Source organism: Macrotis lagotis, chromosome 7, assembly GCF_037893015.1.
Source record: "Macrotis lagotis isolate mMagLag1 chromosome 7, bilby.v1.9.chrom.fasta, whole genome shotgun sequence".
NCBI lineage: Eukaryota > Metazoa > Chordata > Mammalia > Peramelemorphia > Peramelidae > Macrotis > Macrotis lagotis.
The window spans coordinates 40800480-40819458 of NC_133664.1; the positions used below are offsets into that span (position 1 = coordinate 40800480).

The 18979-nt window shown below is 36.9% G+C and overlaps 1 protein-coding gene and 1 pseudogene across 8 annotated transcripts in view; one reads left to right on the forward strand and one right to left on the reverse strand.

Annotated features, from left to right (window-relative positions):
- TMEM108 (transmembrane protein 108) overlaps positions 1-18979 on the forward strand; it is a 366409-nt gene that overhangs the window by 147346 nt on the left and 200084 nt on the right. Inside the window, exons 4-5 of one of the 8 annotated variants that reach the window (XM_074195824.1) lie at positions 12337-12411; positions 13174-13238. The exons of 6 other annotated variants lie outside the window; for them this stretch is intronic. The gene's annotated coding sequence lies outside the window, so the exon portion shown is untranslated. The remainder of the gene's footprint in view (positions 1-12336; positions 12412-13173; positions 13239-18979) is intronic. One more of the 8 variants, XM_074195825.1, reaches the window with a different exon arrangement.
- LOC141494025 (RNA ligase 1 pseudogene) lies at positions 14894-15835 on the reverse strand (annotated as a pseudogene).

Here is an 18979-nt window from a genome sequence, read left to right on the forward strand (position 1 = left end):
ACCACCCATCAAGAGACTATTAAAATAAACATTAGTAGCTATTTTGCTCAATTATATTCCAGTAAATCTGACAATCTAAATGAAATGGATATTTTCTAAAATATAAACTGTCCAGATTAACAGAAAAGGAAATAGAATATTTAAAATTAAATACTTAAATAAATCTTAGAAAAAATAAATTTAACAAGCCCTCAATGAACTTCCTTAGACAAAAATCACCAGATGAATTCACAAATGAATTCAACCAAATGTTTGAAGAAAAACCCCAATATTATATGAACAATTTGGAAAAATAATTGAAGAAGGAATCTTGGCAGATTCCTTTGGTGCTGATACCTAAACCAGGAAGAATGCAAATAGAAAAAATAAACTGTAGACCAATTTCCCTAAAATATATCAATGAAAAATTTTAAATAAATACTAGCAAGTATATTATGCTATTATTCTGCAAGGATCATACACTATGACCAGGTGGGGTTTCTACCAGGAATGACAGACTGGATCAATATTATAAAAACTATCAGTATAATTGACAATATCAATAGCAAAATTAACAGAAATGATATGATTATCTCAATAGATAAAGAAAATCCTTGGCAAAATACTAGAACCATCCCTACTAAAAACACTAGAGAGCACAGGAATAAATGAAATGTACCTTAAAATGATAAGTAATATTTATCTAAAATAATCAGTAAGTATTATCTGCAATGGAGAAAAGCAAGAAGCATTCCTAATAAGATTGGAGTGAAGCAAGGATACCCATAATCACCAATGTTATTCAGTATTGTTCTAGAAATACTAACTGTAGCAATAACTGAAGAAAAAGAAATTGAAGGAATGGATTAGGCAGTGAAGAAAGAAAACTTTTTTTTTCCAGAGTGATTAAATTTTTTTTATTAAGATATCTTAACAGAATGGCATACCTCTCTCACAGTGGGAGAGGGGGCAAGAAATTCCAGAAATGGAAGGTCTTTTATGCAGTTTAAAAGGCTTTGTTCCTGCTCCTTTGTGCAAATCATAGGCTGGGATTACTAATCTAATTGGTACATTGATTCCTATACATTTCCCCCACCCTGCTCATTATACTAATGAGCAAGAACAGCTAGATCTCCTTGAGCATGCACAAAGGAGGGCCAAGGCTTTAGGTTAAGTTAAACAGGTGGAGCAGTCTCATCAGTTTTTGATCAAATGGAGGATAAATCTTTTATCTTAACTCAGTACCTGCCTATAGACCAACAATATAGGCAGACCCTAGTCTTGGTAAGGTAAACTATCAATCCTCCCTTCACATTCTTGTGGAACCCAAACACCTACACTTTCCTCACAATTTCCCCCTTTTCTTTTATAAGAATTTAGGGTTCCACACCTTATTAGTGATTTCTTGCTTGAATCATAATCCTTGTTATTGACTTAACTACTGATTTTTTCTTCTATCAAGATTTTTACTTCCTCATTATCAAAGACGTGGACCTGTCTGATTTTCCAGGTTTGTGCAACAGCACATGTCAACTTTCTGATGTCTTTTACTACTTGCCTATTGACATCTATCTTGATAGATTCAATTTACCACAAGCTCCGCCTTCTCCACTTAACAAATTTATTTGCAAGGCTTAGCCAGCCAGCAAGTTCAGGCCCTAACTGTCTAATTGGTCATTTTTCCACTACAGCTTAGAATCTAATCAGGATATAAATTGGGATTCTATAGCCCCAACTCCCATCCTGTGCCTAGGTAGTAGGCCCTTAAGTCTAGATAACAACTCTCTGATCACCCTTTAGACAAATGGCTGTAGGCAGTAGTACCACAAATGCAATAATGTCTCTTCAGTGCTGGTTGGTCTCCCAGGAATATAGTTTCCCAGTTTCCAACAAATGGATAATACTGTCCATCCTTACTTCCAGGGGGCCCTCCTAAATAAGCCATATAATCATCATAATAATAGGTACATTTCCAAAGTTGCTGTACCTCCTTTCACTGGCAAGTTTTTATACCACTATCTTTAGATAGGTCTTCCTGGCTCCAAAATCGATCAAAATAAATCCCTGATTTTAGGCTATTGGACTAACCCCAAGAATAGTTAATATATCTAGTGATGATCCTTGAGTTATTTTTCTTGCAAATGGTCATTTCTGCACTTTCCTTGCAAGTCCATACTAACTCATAATCAGTTTCCCTTAACAAGTCCCCCAGTTTGCGCATCTTTACAAGGGATCCAGGTGCCATCATTACATCTCACATGAGTCTCAGTCCATCTATCTCCTTAAAGTTGTACCGTCCAGAAAGTATATATACATATATGTATATATACATATATATACATACATATTTGTAACTATAATCAAAGGATGATAAAACATGGGCATACTCTGATCTATCCATACCCCTGCTGACTTTGTATCTCAAAGAGAGAAATAGATAGGCAGATATCTATTTGTATAAAAATATTTACAGCAGCTCTTTTTTGTGGTAGCTGAGAATTAGAAACTAAGGGGATGCCCATTAATTGAAGAATGATTAAAGAAATTGTGGTATATGATTGTAATGGAATATTATTGTTCTCTGAGAAATGATGAGCAGGTGGATTTCAGAAAAACCTGGAAAAACTTACAAGAACTGATACAAAGTGAAATAACCAGAACCAGGAGAACCTTGTACACAGTAACTATGAAGACTTATAAATGACTTGGCTTTTCTCAGTTAAATAGTATCTAAGACCATCCCAAAGAACTCATGATGAAATATGCTACCTCCTTCCTCCCCCCTCTCCCCGAGAAAGACTTGATGTTGTATGAATACAAACTGAAGAATAACATTTTTACTCTTTTTTTTAACTCTTTCTTTCTTATTTGAATATTCTTGCACAAAATGAATAATACAGGAATATTTTACATGGCTGTACAGGTATAAACTAAATCAGATTGGAGGGGGAAGAAGAGGGAGGGAGGGATAGAATTTGGAATTCAAAACTTTAAAAAATAATATGTTGAAAAGTGTTTTTATATGTAATTGGGGGAAAATAAAATATTTTTAAATTATATGTCTGCATTTGCAGTATAATAATGTGCAATCAATGTAGTAATAATAATAATATCCATTTGTCTGCAGTGAGATATACTGAGATACAAATGCAAAATTATAGTAATGCCTAGGGCAGCCAGGCCTCAGTGGATAGTATGCCAGGCCTGGAGTGAGGAAGACCTAAATTCAAATTTGACTTAAGATACTTCCTAGTAGTGTGACTTCCCTTAACCCTGTTTGTCTCTGTTCCTTCATCTGTAAAATGAACTAGAGAAGGAAAAGACAAGCCACTCCAGTAGTTTTGCCAAAAAAAAAAAGCCAAATGGGATCAAGAAAAGTCAAATACAACTGAAAAAACTAAACAAAAGCAATTCCTACTTTCAAGGGACAGTTTGCATTCTGTTGAGGGAACATAGCACAATGATTTATAAGTACAATGGCAGTAAATATATTTTCAGGAGGTACAGAACATTTCTTAACTGGGTGAGACAAGGAAAGGCTTCATGGAGGAGATGACTTGACTTTTACCTTGAAAGAAGCTAGAGTTTCAAAGACAGAGGTAAGGGGGTAGGAGAGGAAACTCTGACTAAAGAAGAGGGTCAGGAGACATAGTGACCTACACAAGGATGCAGCAGACCAGTTTAGCTGAAGCAGAGAGCACAGTAAGGGGATGGATATTAAAAAAAACCCAAGAAGGTAGGGAGGAATCAACTTGTAGAAGACCTTAATTGGCAGGCTGAGGATTTGGTCATTTATTTGTCAGATGGCTTGAAAAACAGCAGTTGTTGTAGTTGGATCATGGTTTGGGAGATTCCTTACATTTTTGCTGAAGGCATATGAAATCAAAGAGAGTAATAATTCTGGCTGATGGACCTTTTACATCCTAGAGCAATGCATAAAATGGTACAAAAGCTAGTTGCAAGATGATATGGCTGTAGGACTCAGATCCTGAGTACTCAACGAGCTGTGATAGCCATGCCTGTTGGCCCAGGCCTTCTTCATCATTGCTTCTATTTCCCTTTTTAATTCAGTGTGCTGGTAATCTGACAGATGTACAATGACTCTAGGGCAATCCACTGGGTGGTTAAAAATGTCCAAATATTTGACTTCTATTATCTTCCATTTTTCCTTTAACTCATGGATTTCCTAGAATTTCCCATTTTCCACCCCTTGCCAAGACAGTTTATGATTCAGATTTTCACTGCACCATCAACTCAGCCACTAAGCCAGTCCCCTTTGTTATATTCTCATTGTTTTGTCTTTATTGTCTTTAATGTAGGTGGGGCACCTGGGGAATCATTTCTGAAGGTAGACTTGCCAACTACTCTAGGGAACACATTTCAACCTAGACAGGCAGTCAACTATGCTACATTTTAGAGAGGGTGACAGATGATACTAAACTCTTAGTCTTGCTTTCAGACACTCTTCTCAAAGTGAGAACTGTGAGCCTGAGAAATAAATATGGAGACTATCAAATAAGATCATGCTTCTTCTTTGTCCATATCAATCCACCATGCATAGGACACCAGCTGGAAGGGAAACCCCCTCATACAACAAATCCAACAATAAGCACAAAGCCATCCCTTTCCTAAAATCTATAAATGACAAATATCTGTGAAATGATGAATGTAAATTGCTTCTCATTCTAGAGAACTTTGTATAACATTACCAATCATTACTATATTGATCTTATTAATATTAATTTTAGATATTACTGAATATATTTATAGTATACTGATTCTGAAACTCTCAATATTTTATAGCCTATTCTCATTATAAGTAAGATGAGCCACTTTCTACCTAGTTAACAGTAACAAAATGGACTGTTTCCCCAAGTGAAAAACAAAAATCAAACCCTTCAGTAGTATATGAAGAGTAATATCTTTGCCTAGATCCTTGGACTCCTCCAGAAAAGGATTATGTAAGACTCAAAATAGATAAGAATATCTGAGCTGACCAGTCATCTAGTCCAACTCTCCTCAGAAAAGTTTAAGTGATTTTCCCCAAGGTAATAAACTTTAGATGCAAGATTTGGACCCAAGTCATATCACTTCAATTGGTAGATTTTAAATTTCAACTTAAAGGGTCTTTGGAATTCATCTTTAGAGCTCTTTTTCCTGTTACCATAATACTTGCCAATCTCAGATTCATAGTTTTGTTTTTTTTAATTAGCATACACATATTTATAGAAGCTTTCTGACTTGTTAGTAATTTCATAGGACCATATATCATCAAGGCATTGAGCATCTAGGAGCTTGGAAAAAACAATAATAAGATTAATATAAGATTTAAAGTTTTTTTTTAAATTTTTTTTAAGGCAATGGGGTTAAGTGATTTGCCCAAGGTCATACAGCTAGGTAATCATTAAGTGTCTGGGTCTGAGGTTGGATTTAAACTCAGGTCCTCCTGATTCTAGGGCTGGTGCTCTCTATCCACTGCGCCACCTAGCTGCCCCTAAGATTTAAAGTTTTCAAAGTTCTTTAGATGCTTTATAAATGAAAGAATGCTTGCACATTTATTAAGTACTTACTATGTACAAGCATTGTACTAAGCACTTGAGAAACAAATAGAAAAATGAGGAATTTTCACTCTGATTGGAGAAGTCTGCACCATCTAAAGAAGAAGGTCAGGAGATATAGTGACCTGCACAAGGAAGCAGCAGACCAGTTTAGCTGGAGCAGAGAGCACAGTAAGGGGATGGATATTAAATAACCCAAGAAGGTAGGGAGGAATCAACTTGTAGAAGACCTGTAGGGTGAATGGAAAAGCCCAGAAGTTCTAAGATACAGAACTAATAGCAAGCCCTTGGAGTCTTTCAGATCTATGTAGTATCTGTGCCACAGAAGTGATCTACCACCATGGGGGAGAAGGGATAAAAGGGCTGAAAGAAGGGATTTGGGGTTTCCTAAAGCAAAGTTGAGGATTGAACTGCATTGTCTGATAGTCAGAGGGAGGGGACATGGTAAGGAAGGTAGGGGATAGACTTTGGAGAGGTGGGGAAAGTGGAGTCTCACTGGGCATCAGATCTGACTAGGACCCTCTCAGAGCCTTTTTTTGGTATCTGGCACAGCCTGTTGACAGAATCATTTATTCTTAGAGCATTCATAGAATGGTGGTCTCATAATGAACCCTGTGAGTCTGAGAACCACTCACAGAGATCATCAATATGGAATGGGTTCTTCTTTGTCCATGTCAGCTGTCCTGTGAAATACATTGCTATGAGTATTAATTTATCTCTATTCTACAAATTAAGAAACTGGAGTTCATCTCATCATGATGACCCCTCTAAGTAAGTGTCAGAGGTGGGATTCAAATCCAAGTCTAGCCTAACAGCACAGATGTATAGCAGAAGGGCCAAGAGATGGATTTTTCATTTCTTTTAAGAATTGTATGATTCCACAGCCTGATTTCTTTTAGGTTTATCCTAAATCCTTTCAGGTTCTAGGCTTCTGAGTTCAGAGTAATTTGCATGGCATCGGAATGCTACTGGTGTGACCTACCTTTAAATGTTTGCTGTCATTGTTAAGTGTTTCAGATTCTGGGTGAAAAGTTTATTTGAAAGTAGCCATTCTAGGATTTAAACCAATCCTCCCCATATGTGTGTTTAGAATTTCAATTCATTCCATTGTCTAATTCTTGGTCATCATGCCTGGCTGTGATGGGAACAAGAAATATATAATGATATATTCTACGTCTTCTCTCCCTCACTACTCTCTCCTCGAACAAAGGCCATTTTTCAGGCTTATGTCTAGATTTTCTGGATAATATATATTCAGTATAATAGTAATAGTACATTAAGTAAGGCCATGGCAACTGAGTAACATTTTTAGATATACCATTACAATTCCAGCCCACAAGATAAGATGAATAATTTAAAAGTCAATTCTTGAATCTCATTTTAAACCAAAGAATCTAAAATACTTTCTTCCTTAATAAGCTTATAGATGCCCTAGAATTTCACCCTTTGTGTGCAAGATGAAAACCATAGAAGAATCATAAAATATTAGAACTGGTAAAACACCAGAGTCCAGTGCTCCTCACACCATAGATGAAGAAACAGAGACCTGGCAGGTTTAAAAATCATTGTCCAATCTGTGTGTCTTTGGGCAAGTCACTAGAATGAGTGAATTAGTGAGTGAGTGAGTGAATGAAAAGCATTTAAGGGTATATTATGGGTTGAGCTATTGCAAACTCTACTACTGAAACTGATTCAGTGGGCAAATGATGTTGATCAAATTTTCATGCAAGACAGATGCTCACTTGGTGATCAGAAAAAGTGATACAAGGACACTTTCAAAGTCTCTCTGAAGAATTTCTGAATTGATTGGGTGACATGGGAGACACTGAGACAGGACCACCTAGTGTGGCATATCCACATCAGAAAAAGGCACTGTGCTCTGTGAGCAGAGTAGAATTGAAGTGTCTCAAAAGAAATGTGAGATGTACAAATTTAAAAACATCCCTACCTTGAATGTTCACATGGACTATTTGTGCTTGACCTAGTAGAACTTCCAGGTTCATATTGGTCTGATCAACCACAGTCAGACACACTCTACCTTGATTCCAACATAGTGGTGTCATTTTGGATCTCTTTTGGTATTTTATACTAAACCCACAGATACAAATACAAAAGTTAGACTTCCCCTCTTAAGAAGCTTACATTTGGAAGGGTGAGAATAATACCTGTTGGGGAAAAGTAGCAAGGGAAGGTATTTTATTTTGGGAAGTCATAAAAGCTATTGAGTAGAGCTATAAGAAAGTTGTTTGAAATGCTTCTCTAGTAGCTTTGAACATATTATTTGATTATAGTTATGGATGAGAGGAAGGGAAGGAGAAAGAATAGAGGCAAGGGAGGGCAATGATGCAGATGGCAAGAAATTGGCAGGCTAGAATGTAAGGGGTAGTGTCTGGCTATGGTGTTCATCAATCAGAAAACTTTGTCCCCTCTCAGACTTCAATGGCTTCCATCCCCTAGGACATGATCTTTAGCAGTCATGTTAGGAGGGAGAGTACAGCTACCTCCCTGGGTCTCAATTTCCCTGTTTGTAAAATAGAATTGGCCTGCTTGGTCAGCTCTAAATCCGCAAGACTAGGAAACTAGTTTATGGCTGAGAGCCAAGACGCAAATCTGAGTCTCCTGACTCTTGAGTCAACAACAGAAAACCACTGCAACAGTAATAATATCTGGTATTAATATGGCACTTAAAGGCTTTTAAGTTCATTACATGCATTAAGTAAGTGCTCTTTGCAAGATGCTTGTGCTGCCCACTCTCACAGTAATCACCAGTCCTTCAAAAGGTTTTGTCAGCCACAAAATACTACAAAGATATAGGTGATTTACTGATGCATTTTGACAGGTTTTAGTTTTGTAGGGAGATTGTTTTCACAAAGGCATGTCTTTGAAATCAGGATTAGAAATAGAATACTCTCCTCCTATTTAAAATGCTGCTGTTGGATCTCTAGCAGGAGTCATTACTCTATTTGATACACTCCTTTGTGGCCTAGAGATTTTTTTTCCTTATTGACCTCAGGAACTTTTCTCTAGCATTTATGAGCCAGAAACAGTGGGATGTTTTGTTGTTTTTTTCCCTAGGGACCAGTGTTGTACTGATCAGGATCCCAATGCCAGCAGACATTTCAGTCAGTATATTGGATAGCTTCAAATTAATTGGTTAAGATGTTATGGATTTTAGAATTCTTCCTTGAAACAAAGATCTCTGAGTCAATAGATGTTAAAATCTTGCAGGTTCTTAAATCCAGAACTAATCTCATCACTCTTCACTCCAACTCAGAAGCATTCATTGGAGCCCAACTGCTTACTGAATTATATTTAGACCAGAGGTGTGCAACTACCCAAACCAGATTAAATCATAATCAGAAATTATTTAACAAAATTAATAAAATTGCAATAAAACATGGATAATGCTACTCTGTGGTTTTCTAAGTATGGGGCCAGCAGGGACCTTTATGTAGAGTTTAATTAGATGCTCCAATATTGACCACAATGAAGGTAATGTGAAGCAGGGGAGAAGATTCTGGTTTTGATGCTGGAAAAAACTAGTTTCAACTTCTGATTTTTATTTCCCCCCTCCTCAGTTTCCCCATTTCTAAAAATGAAGGTACTGATGATTTTAGCATCTAATGTATTCTCTCCATAATTAAATGCCAAATAATTGGAAAGGTAGGGTTTAGAGGTAGAAGGGGACTTAGTGTCAAACTGAGAATGAGAAGAACACAAGAATGTGGAGCCAGAAGGATCTGAACTCTCTGCTACCTATGTGATCCTGTAGAGAACAATGGCTCTGGAATCAAGAGAACCTGGGTTCAGGTTCAATCTTTGAGATTTACCACCTGAGTACCTTTGGACAAGCCATTTAACATCCCTGAGACTTAGTTTCCTCTTCTATAAAATGGGAAGATTAGACTAGATAACCTCTAAGGTTCCTTTTACTCATAAGAAATAAAGGTACAAAGAGTAAAGTGAGCAAAAACAGAAAAACAATATATACCAGAATAACATTGTAAAAAGAATGGATATCTGAGAAAACCTAAGCAACTCCATTTTATTTGTAGTTTCTCTTATTTTGTCTCTGACCCAGTTGATATTGCAGTCCCTGCCCTTGCTTTTCATCCTTCCTTACTGTTGAAACAGGGAGTATATAGAACAATCCTATCTATTAGGGCAAGATTATGAGAAATAGCAACCCCAAAAAATCATTTTTCCTCTGATGCCCCCCTAGTCTTATCCCCAAGCCCCCAATGATAAGTACTGTACAATCAAGAAATGCAATTTATCTCTCTCACCTAATGAAAACCTATACAGACTACCATTTTATGTAAGTGTGAATTGTCCAAATTCAAAAGAATTCTGAAAATAATCCACATTCCAAAAAAAACTTATTGACTTTAGCATGCCATTTTCTCTCTCTCTCTCTCTCTCTCTCTCTCTCTCTATCTATCTATCTATCTATCTATCTATCTCTTCCCTCCTGCCACTCTGCTCAATATTGCACACCCTTCCTTCCTCTCTCCCAACTAAAAATCTTTTTAAAAAATCTCTCCAAGTAGAAGCAGAAGAATAAGTGGTGAAAGAACCACCAGTGTCAGGATGGACACTTGGCTTGAAACTTGCTCAGCAAGAGGAAACCTTTGCCCTCCTCTCCCTCCCCTCCCCCTTGCTTTTCTATCTTCCCTTGGAGTTTAGGTACCACCTGTCTGTCTGTCCCCAGTTTCCATGTGACACTCAGCTCCCTTGCTCTCCCCCTCCCTTCCCCAATGTCCTGGGAACAAATTTACATATGTAAAAATCAACTTACAAAGAGGTCCAAGGAATGGTCCACTTAAGTAAAGGCAAGAACTGACTGTAAAAGCTTTGGGTTTATTGTTCCTTCTGTGAGACTCTGATTGCACATGTGGATGGGGCTCTCTTGCTGATGAACTCAGTAAACCCTAGTTAGTTCCTAAATTTTGGATCTGGTTCTAATTCTTTATCTGGTTTCTGTTTATTTTGGTGTGGACAATTTTATCACAAGAATTTATTTTTTTTTCAAGGCAATGGGGTTAAGTGGCTTGCCCAAGGCCACACGGCTAGGTAATTATTAAGTGTCTGAGGCTGGATTTGAACTCAAGTACTCCTGACTCCAAGGCCAGTGCTCTATCCACTGTGCCACCTAGCTGCCCCTTATCACAAGAATTTAAAAACTCCTTGGCTGACATGGAAATTTGTTTTGTTTGATAATATATATTTGTAATGGTTCTTGACTTTTCAGTGAGCGTGGCAAGGGCAGGTGGAAAGGTAAGAATTTGGAACTGAAAATATAAATGATTTTTTAAGAACAAACTTAAGATCACTTGCCAATCAATGCAGTCACTAAAAATAATTCCAGAAGATCAATGAGGATTCGTGCCACCTACCTCCCAAAAGAGAGGTGAAGTTGCAGAATCAGACATTTGGATGTTGCCAGTGCAGGAATTTATTCTTCTTGACTTAGGAATATTTGTTGCAAAGAATTTTTTTTGTAATTTCTTTGGGGGAAAGAGATTAAGGAAAGTGAAAAGGACTCAAACAAACAAAAATATTTATAGCAGCTATTTTACAAGAACAAAGAATTAGAAACTGAGAGTGTGTCCATCAATTGAAGAATGACTTGAACCAACTATGGCATATAGGAATACCGAAGGGAATGATTTCAGAGAAACCTGGAAAGATGTGTATGAACTGACTCAGAGTGGATAGAGCAGAGCCAGGAGAATACTCTGTAGTCACACAACAATATTGTAAAAATAGCCAACTTTGAAAATTTTAGGAATGATAATCAATGTATTAATGGACCATGATTTTGGAGGACTCATGATGAAACAATCTACCCACTTGCTGATAGAGAATGAATGGACTTGGTGTACAGATTTGGTTTAACAATCCATGTTTGTAACAGATTTTTTTTTAATTTTTGTTTTCTTAATGCAGGGATGCAAACTGTGTGGGAGGGAGAAAAGGCCAACATTTGAAGAGAAATCTAATTTTAAAAAGGAAAAATTGGGGGGATGCCAGAGAGAAGAGATATTAGATGCTTCTTTATTGGAAAAAAAAGTTGAAAATATGGGTACAGAGAACTGGATTAGATGACAATTCTATTTCAACTCTAGATTTATGACCACATGAACCTCCATTCTCTGGCTCCAAACTTTCTTTTTTAGCCTTTTGTTCTGCTGTTTCTCTCAATTTTTCCTTCACATCAAATTGAATGCCTCTATTCTTCTCAAATATACCTTACATTTCCTATGTGCTTATCTTTTCCTACAGAATTCAGGTACTCAGGATGCCTTTATCTTCCATCTTGACTGTTTAAATATTTCCTGTCCTTCAAAGCATAAATCAAATGTCATTTCCTCTGTAGACCTGATCTATTACCTAACTAGGGAGATTCTCTCTCCTCTGAATGGCAGTCACACCTTGGAAAAACAATAATTGTTTGTTGAGCATCTTGAATTCATACCCAAATTGGCCAACCATGAGTGGGTGTTCTCCCAACAAATGTAGAGACTGAGCCGGGCTGAGCTCTTGAGTCAAGAGTTCTGAGCTGTAGTGGGACATGCCACTTTTGCATTAGTATGTCAGGTCTGTAGGAGCACACATTCTCATTTTGACTAGCAAGAGCAGAATAGCCAGGCCAGAAATGGAACAGGTCAAAGCTGCTCTGCTGGTCAGGGTCAGTTATGAATGGCCTCTGAGTAACCCCTGGACTTTCAGCCTGGGTAAGAAAAGATCTTTTGACCAAATAGTTCATGTTTTCACATAATTCTCTTCTTTTTACCAGAAATTCCTAGAATCATTGAACTTAGGCTGGACTGGAGTTTTGAGATGGTCTTGTCCACCACCACCCCTTTTACAGGTAGGGAAACTGAGATCCAGAGAGTTCATGTGACTTAACCAAAGTCTTAAAATTTGTAAATGACAAAGCTAGAATTCAAATCCATGTTCTCTAATTCCATCTGCTGTCTCTCCATCCCCCCAATTAGGAGCATTGATGAGAGAATCTTCCATTGCCCTAATAGGGAATTTCACCAAGTCATACTTTTTGCCTCTGATTCCAGGGGTTTAACTGTCATCATCTCCCTACCAGGTCATTTCAAGGTTCTAGGAAAAGCCCTCAAAATGTTGGTTTCTCCTGCTTTAGAAGTTAGTGACTTTTACCTTTGAGTCAGTCCCCAAGCCCATGCACAATCTTCTGCCATCTGTTCCCTTCCTTCCTAGTGTCTCAGATCTTCGATTTCTAATTGACAAGTACAACATGGGGCCATATGTGGCAACACTTTGCCTTTGCATAGGGCCTCTCTTTCAGAGAGCTTAATTTACTCCACCAACACTGTCTCATTAATCATCCTGACATTCCCATGAGTTAAATGGCAGGTACAAGTGGGAAGTTGATTAAAGAGAGAAAAAGATGAGAAATACCTTGGGTTGCTTAAAGCTTGACTTGGATGCACAAGTTTTAGATCTAAATATTTGAGCAACATTGGCTCATTTTCCCCTGTTTTAAACATAACTCACAATTGTTGCTTAGCTTGTCACCCCTCATGGAGACACTCTTTTTTTTTAAATGTTTAAATTCCAGTATTATATTTACATCTAACATTATTACTTCTTTAAACAGATTTTGAAAAAATAAAGCCTTCACATTCATCACTAACTTCAGATTTAGAAAAGGAGCAATTGAAGGTAATTGTTTAGTCAAGAATTTAGTCTTGGAAATCTAGTTCTTATGGCCTTGTAAATGCTTATCATGTAAAAAGTCTTTGAATTATATTTGATGCTCTTAACATTCATATTAGGAAGCTAGGCATATTCTTTCATAAAGCAAAAGATTTGAAGAAAACTGGAAAACTAGAGAAATAATTTTATGCAATCATAAGTTTAATACTCCCTTATATTATTCTTCTGCAAATGACTCAAAACTAAATTCCTCATAGGTTTCTACAATTGTTGAGATGAAGTTGACATTTTAACATTTCATTTTCCTTTGTTCTACACAAGTATAAGTTTTGCATGTATGAGGTGTTTGTCCTAAACTAGATGAAAAGAGCATACAAAGAGTGACTAAAAATATGGATAAGCTAATGGCCAAATTATAAGACAACTTAAAATGAAAAAATGTGGGGATAACCATCGCTGCATTCAAGTGATTCAAATCTGCAATTATTCTTTTAGCTTAAATCACTTGAATGCAGCAATGGGCATCCCCACATTCCTGCACCCCAAACTGTCTTATAACATGTGAAATTATATATATATGTGTGTGTGTGTGTGTGTGTGTGTGTATTTGAAACATTTATCCAATAGAGACTTATAGGTAATATTCATCTTTATCCATGAAATCTATTAGAATCTTGCTTCTGAGTAAAGTTTATGGGAAAAACGTATACCTTCACAACTGTCTACTTTTATGTTCAGTTAGAAAATTATAATCATGCTACTTTGTTCTATTTTTCATATATTTTATTCCACCACATTTTAATGGAATGTGTTCTATCAGGCAGAAAACAAAAAGCTTAAAAAAGAACTAGAGAACTTGGATCCCTCATTTTTTGAAGGAAATTGAAGATCTGAAGTACAATTACAAGGAAGAAGTTAAAAAAAATATCATTTTAGAAGAGAAGTTGAAACAACTTCGTGAACAATTCCATCTTGAACCAGAGAGTTCTGGACAGTTGGAAGCTGAAATGGATAGCACTGATAACGTACCAATCTGCTAAGGGTTATGTCCAACTCCAACTTTAGGCAACTATTTTCTGTTTTATAGAAGTTGTAAATAGTAATCAAATGACACCTTTTGAACTAAAGAGTTTACTTATTTTCTTAAATAATTCCAAGCAGTGGATTAAATAGTGTATTTATGTCAAATAATATTTAACTTCTTAGGTAGAAGTTGTCAGTTCCTTATCTTTTTTTATGAGTTTCCAAAGCCATCATAATGTTCTTAATTAAGATTATTATACATTAAATGTTGAACTGAGCCCTATTAAGGAAGTTCAACAAACAATTGTAGTGCTGCTTACATAAGTTAACTTTTCTACTTGATTTCCCAAAAAGGTCACGAAGATATCCAACAATATTTATTGCCTAACTATGCAAATAAATGATATAAAAATTGTTGGTCTAATGTAGTCTTTTTTTAAAAAAAGGAAAAATATAAACTGTTGTCCTTATAATCCCTTAATATACATTTGCAACAGTTAGTTTTTTTAATAGATAATTTCTTCTGTGTCACAAGCCTTAGGATTTATACTTCAAGTCTGGAAGTTAAGAACTGGTCATATTTCACTTGAACACTAGGGCAAGTATTTCCATTGTGTCAAACACTTTCTTGAGATATTTCACTTTTCAGATAGGAGAAAGACCCAATAATCAAAAGTAATAAAAATAATATATCTGATTTTCAATTGCATTTTCACTTCAAAGTCATACATCCAGTTTTTATCTTTGAGTTTGCCAAATTTTTGATTATCTAGCTTTGAAAAATGACTAAACAAACATTGGGATTCAAAAGCACAGTCAAATTTGTACCGGTTCATATTGATAACAACTGGTCGGGAATTCACGTAAGTATCTGGAATGGGCCACCGTAAACCAAGATGATGACGATGAACCTTTATCAAACAGCCATCATTACAGTGCCAAACTATTCCTTCAATTTTTCCTTCTCCGCAACCCTCAAACCAAGACAAAAGGTCATTATTCTTCACTGTGGGTTGGTTTTTTTATTTGAAATGCTCCATGTGGTACAAGAAGATGTATTGGATGCTTTTTGCTTCCTAATCTGTAAGGATTTCCATTAATGTTTGTTCCTATAAGCTCCAGTGTTTTTTCCATGAGATCAGACAACAGCACTGCGCTGATTTCCAGAAGTCCAGGGTCCTCAGGGTGGTGCTTCAACACTAAAGCAAGGGCAAACTCATAACTGACCACTGAGGAATGCCAACAATATTGTTTGTTATTTTTTTCCACCGGCACCCAACCTGGGATATGTCCATTCTCATCAGGCACTGGATTTCCATTTAACTGTTCTATATCCTTTGCTGGAATCCAAAACTCTGGAACAGATTTGAAATCTTCAACATTCCAAATAAACTCTTTTGAGTCTTCCTTTGAATACAGGAATCTTTTAAACCTCTTCTCTGCTTGCTTGTTTGGTTTTCTATCTAATCGAGCCCAAAGGTATGGCTGACCTGGTGCTCCCTCTTGCCGGACGGCTTGTCCTTCACCTCCATCACAAACACGCAGGGCACCTTCCTCTGCACCGAGCCCAGGCGCAGCATTGCGGGCCCCCTGTTGACACGGCGACAGGTGCCGGCCCGCACGAAGGCGCCCCGAGCCCCACACCACAAGCCGCGGCCGAGACACTTTTAAAAATCAATTTTAATAAAGGGAATAGAACTATAATAGGACAGAGGAACCTACCCCTAGGGCACCAAAACCTAGAGGACTCAAATCTAAAATAATAATTTTAAAAGGTTGACCAGTGTTAAAATTTATTGTGTTTATACTATACCCCAGCAAAGGTCCTCCTTATCTTTCCTGACCTGCCATTCCTTGTCCCTATGGCATTCCCAGCAGTGACCTTGGAGAGTCCCAGGATCTCTGTCCCCTCTCTCTTCTACTCAATTTGTCCCAATTATATCCTGTATCATTTTCACGTTGTGAATTACAAACTTGATTTGAGGGTGTGTTTTGTGCTGTTTGATCTAGTTCCCTACTGCCACCCCTACTCTGAAAGAGTATGTGAAACTATTTTATCACTGTTTTGCTCTAGTCTCAGTTCACAAGAAAAACAAATCATGTTACCCTACAGGGCTTCAGTGTCTCCATCTAAAAAATTCCTTCATTCATTTTCCCCTTTCTTTCTGTTGGAGTACTTTGCCCTGTCTGGCCTATATTAAATACTTAATAAATGCTTATTAACTAAACTGACCCCATTATTGGTAACTAATCAGAAGTTCCCCTGATCCTATTAAATGTAAGAAAAAATTAAGAGTTTTGCTTCACATCACATAGCAAGAAAAATATTCAAAATGGGATCCATCTTTATCTATAAATTTCCACTAATGGTTCTCAGTTTTCCCTCTGGGGTCATTCTCAAAATGATAATAACAATAACAACAACAACAACAATAATAATAATATCAGTATAACTAACACGTTTATAGCCAGGCATACTAGTAAGCTGTTGTATTAGCATCTCCACCTAAGTTCTTTCTTTCTCTAAGCTAATCCTCTCCTTTCCTTCAACCAGTCTTCAACTATTATTATCTCAGAATCCCTCAGCATCCCAACCACCCTCACAGGGATGATCTCTAGTTTGTCCATGTCTTTTCTAACATATAGCACCTAGAACTAAATGCATTGCTCTACATTTGGACTAACCAGCACAAACCACCATGACTTTATCACCTCCAAGGCCTAAATCTATTTCCATTCACCCTAAGATCTTGTTTGCTTTTCTGGTGATTATCCTACTCTCTCAACTCCTAATGAGATTGCTGTGGTTCACCAAAATCTCTAGGGTATTTTTTCCATATTAACTCTTACCTAACCCATCCAAATATAAGACTTTATATTTATCCCCATTAGATTTCAACTCACTGGATTCTAGTCATCGTTCTAGCTTATAGAGATCTTTTTGGATTCTGACACCATCATCCAATACATCTCTATCCTACCTTCATCTAAGACATTGACAAAAGTGCTATACAGTAGTCTGAGGTCAGAGGAACTATATTATTTGATTCATTTCTTTTGTAGTTTCAGACATTGGAGAGCATTATGTGATGTTCAGTAAATTTTGAAATACATTAGCTTTTAGTAGTGCAAAGATTATCCCTAATGGCATGACAGCTGGCCTTTAATCTAAACTTTCCAGGTGTCTGGGGCCCATGCTATATTCTAATCCATTCTTTTTTTTTGTCCTATATGGTTATCCATTGCATTTTCATTCTTTTCCAGCTATCTATTCACATCAGCATAATCTGCCTGCTGTAGTGGGGCTACTTAACTTCTGAGCAAAATCCATTATATGACAGACTTTGAAGATTAAGCCAGAACCAGGAATTGAAATTGATTCACACCAACCAGAAATTTTTGAAACTGTATACTTTTTTCCTCTAGTACTTTGTCTTAAAATGAGAGAAAAGAGAGAAAAATACCTTATAAAAGTGAATGAGTTTGAAAGATTCAAACTGTAGCTTGCTTTGGAGCTTTGAAAAGGGGTATTGAAATGCAAGGATTAAGTTTAAAGCAACCAGGTAGAGTTTTGGTAACTTCATATGGCCTCTTGTTCCCAGTTCACCCTAAGAAATCAACACATTTTACAACTATCCTTGTACCAGAAAGCAATATACCTTCTTCCAGGTTCCTGTATCCAATTTCAGAAGATTTTTTCATGCATTGTTTTTTAAAAAGGGAGAAGGAGGAAAATAAAAAGAAAAATGAGAAGAATGAATTTTCCATGGACAAGAAGCTATTTCATAAGCACTGTAGGCACCATGATGAAGTATCCCCCTCTCATATTTGGCATCTAAGCAATATTATTTAATCCTTTGACCTCCCTTTTCCATGTTTAACATTAGAACCATAAAAAGGGAGGATTTTAGACAGATTTCTCTGCTAGTACAAGCTCCTCCCTGTCTCCTTGAATGAGATAAATGATCATAATACCCTTTCTTGCCATAAGAAGCAGCCTTGAATTCTTGTAACCAACACAGGCCATCATTGATTGTTGTTCTATTTATAGCCAGGTGCTGACTTAAGAACCTGGGATGGTGGTATGCCATGCGACAAACAAATGCAAATAATGGCCATCAGGAAGTCAGGAGCCCATGAAATTGCCATCCCAGACCCCAGCAGTATTCACCAGTAATTGGTAGACTCCACACTAATTTCTTTTTAGTTGAGCAGAGTTTCTCCTTTGTTTAAAATTCTGCTTTTTCTGATGGTCCTATCGATCTTCTTTTATGCTGTTAGAAACCAGCTGGATCACAAAATCAGGAGGGGAAGGAGTAATGGAAAGTAGTTATGTTAGAGGTGACTTTTGCCTTTTGAGGACCCCCTACCTGAGACAATTTGGTCAATGGCTGTTTGGTCAGGAGTAGGAGACCAAGACCTTGATTTTTATTGAACAATCCCCAAGCCAAGGAGGTCCAAGAAGTCAAAGATCTTAATGAAAATGGAAGCTGTGAGTTGCTATAACCCCAAGGCATTTGAATCATGATACAGAGAGGTATAAAGGGTTTTCTTTGCTTTTCTTTTTTTCTTTCCTTTTTCTCTCTTTTTCCTTTTCTTTCTTCTTTTTTTTTAACTGAACTTGTAATTTCATTGGCATAAAGAAGTACTAATGAGGGGCTACCAATTCTCACCCATCTGTGATGTTCTTGGAGAAACATTTTGGGAAACAGAGAAGTAAAGTG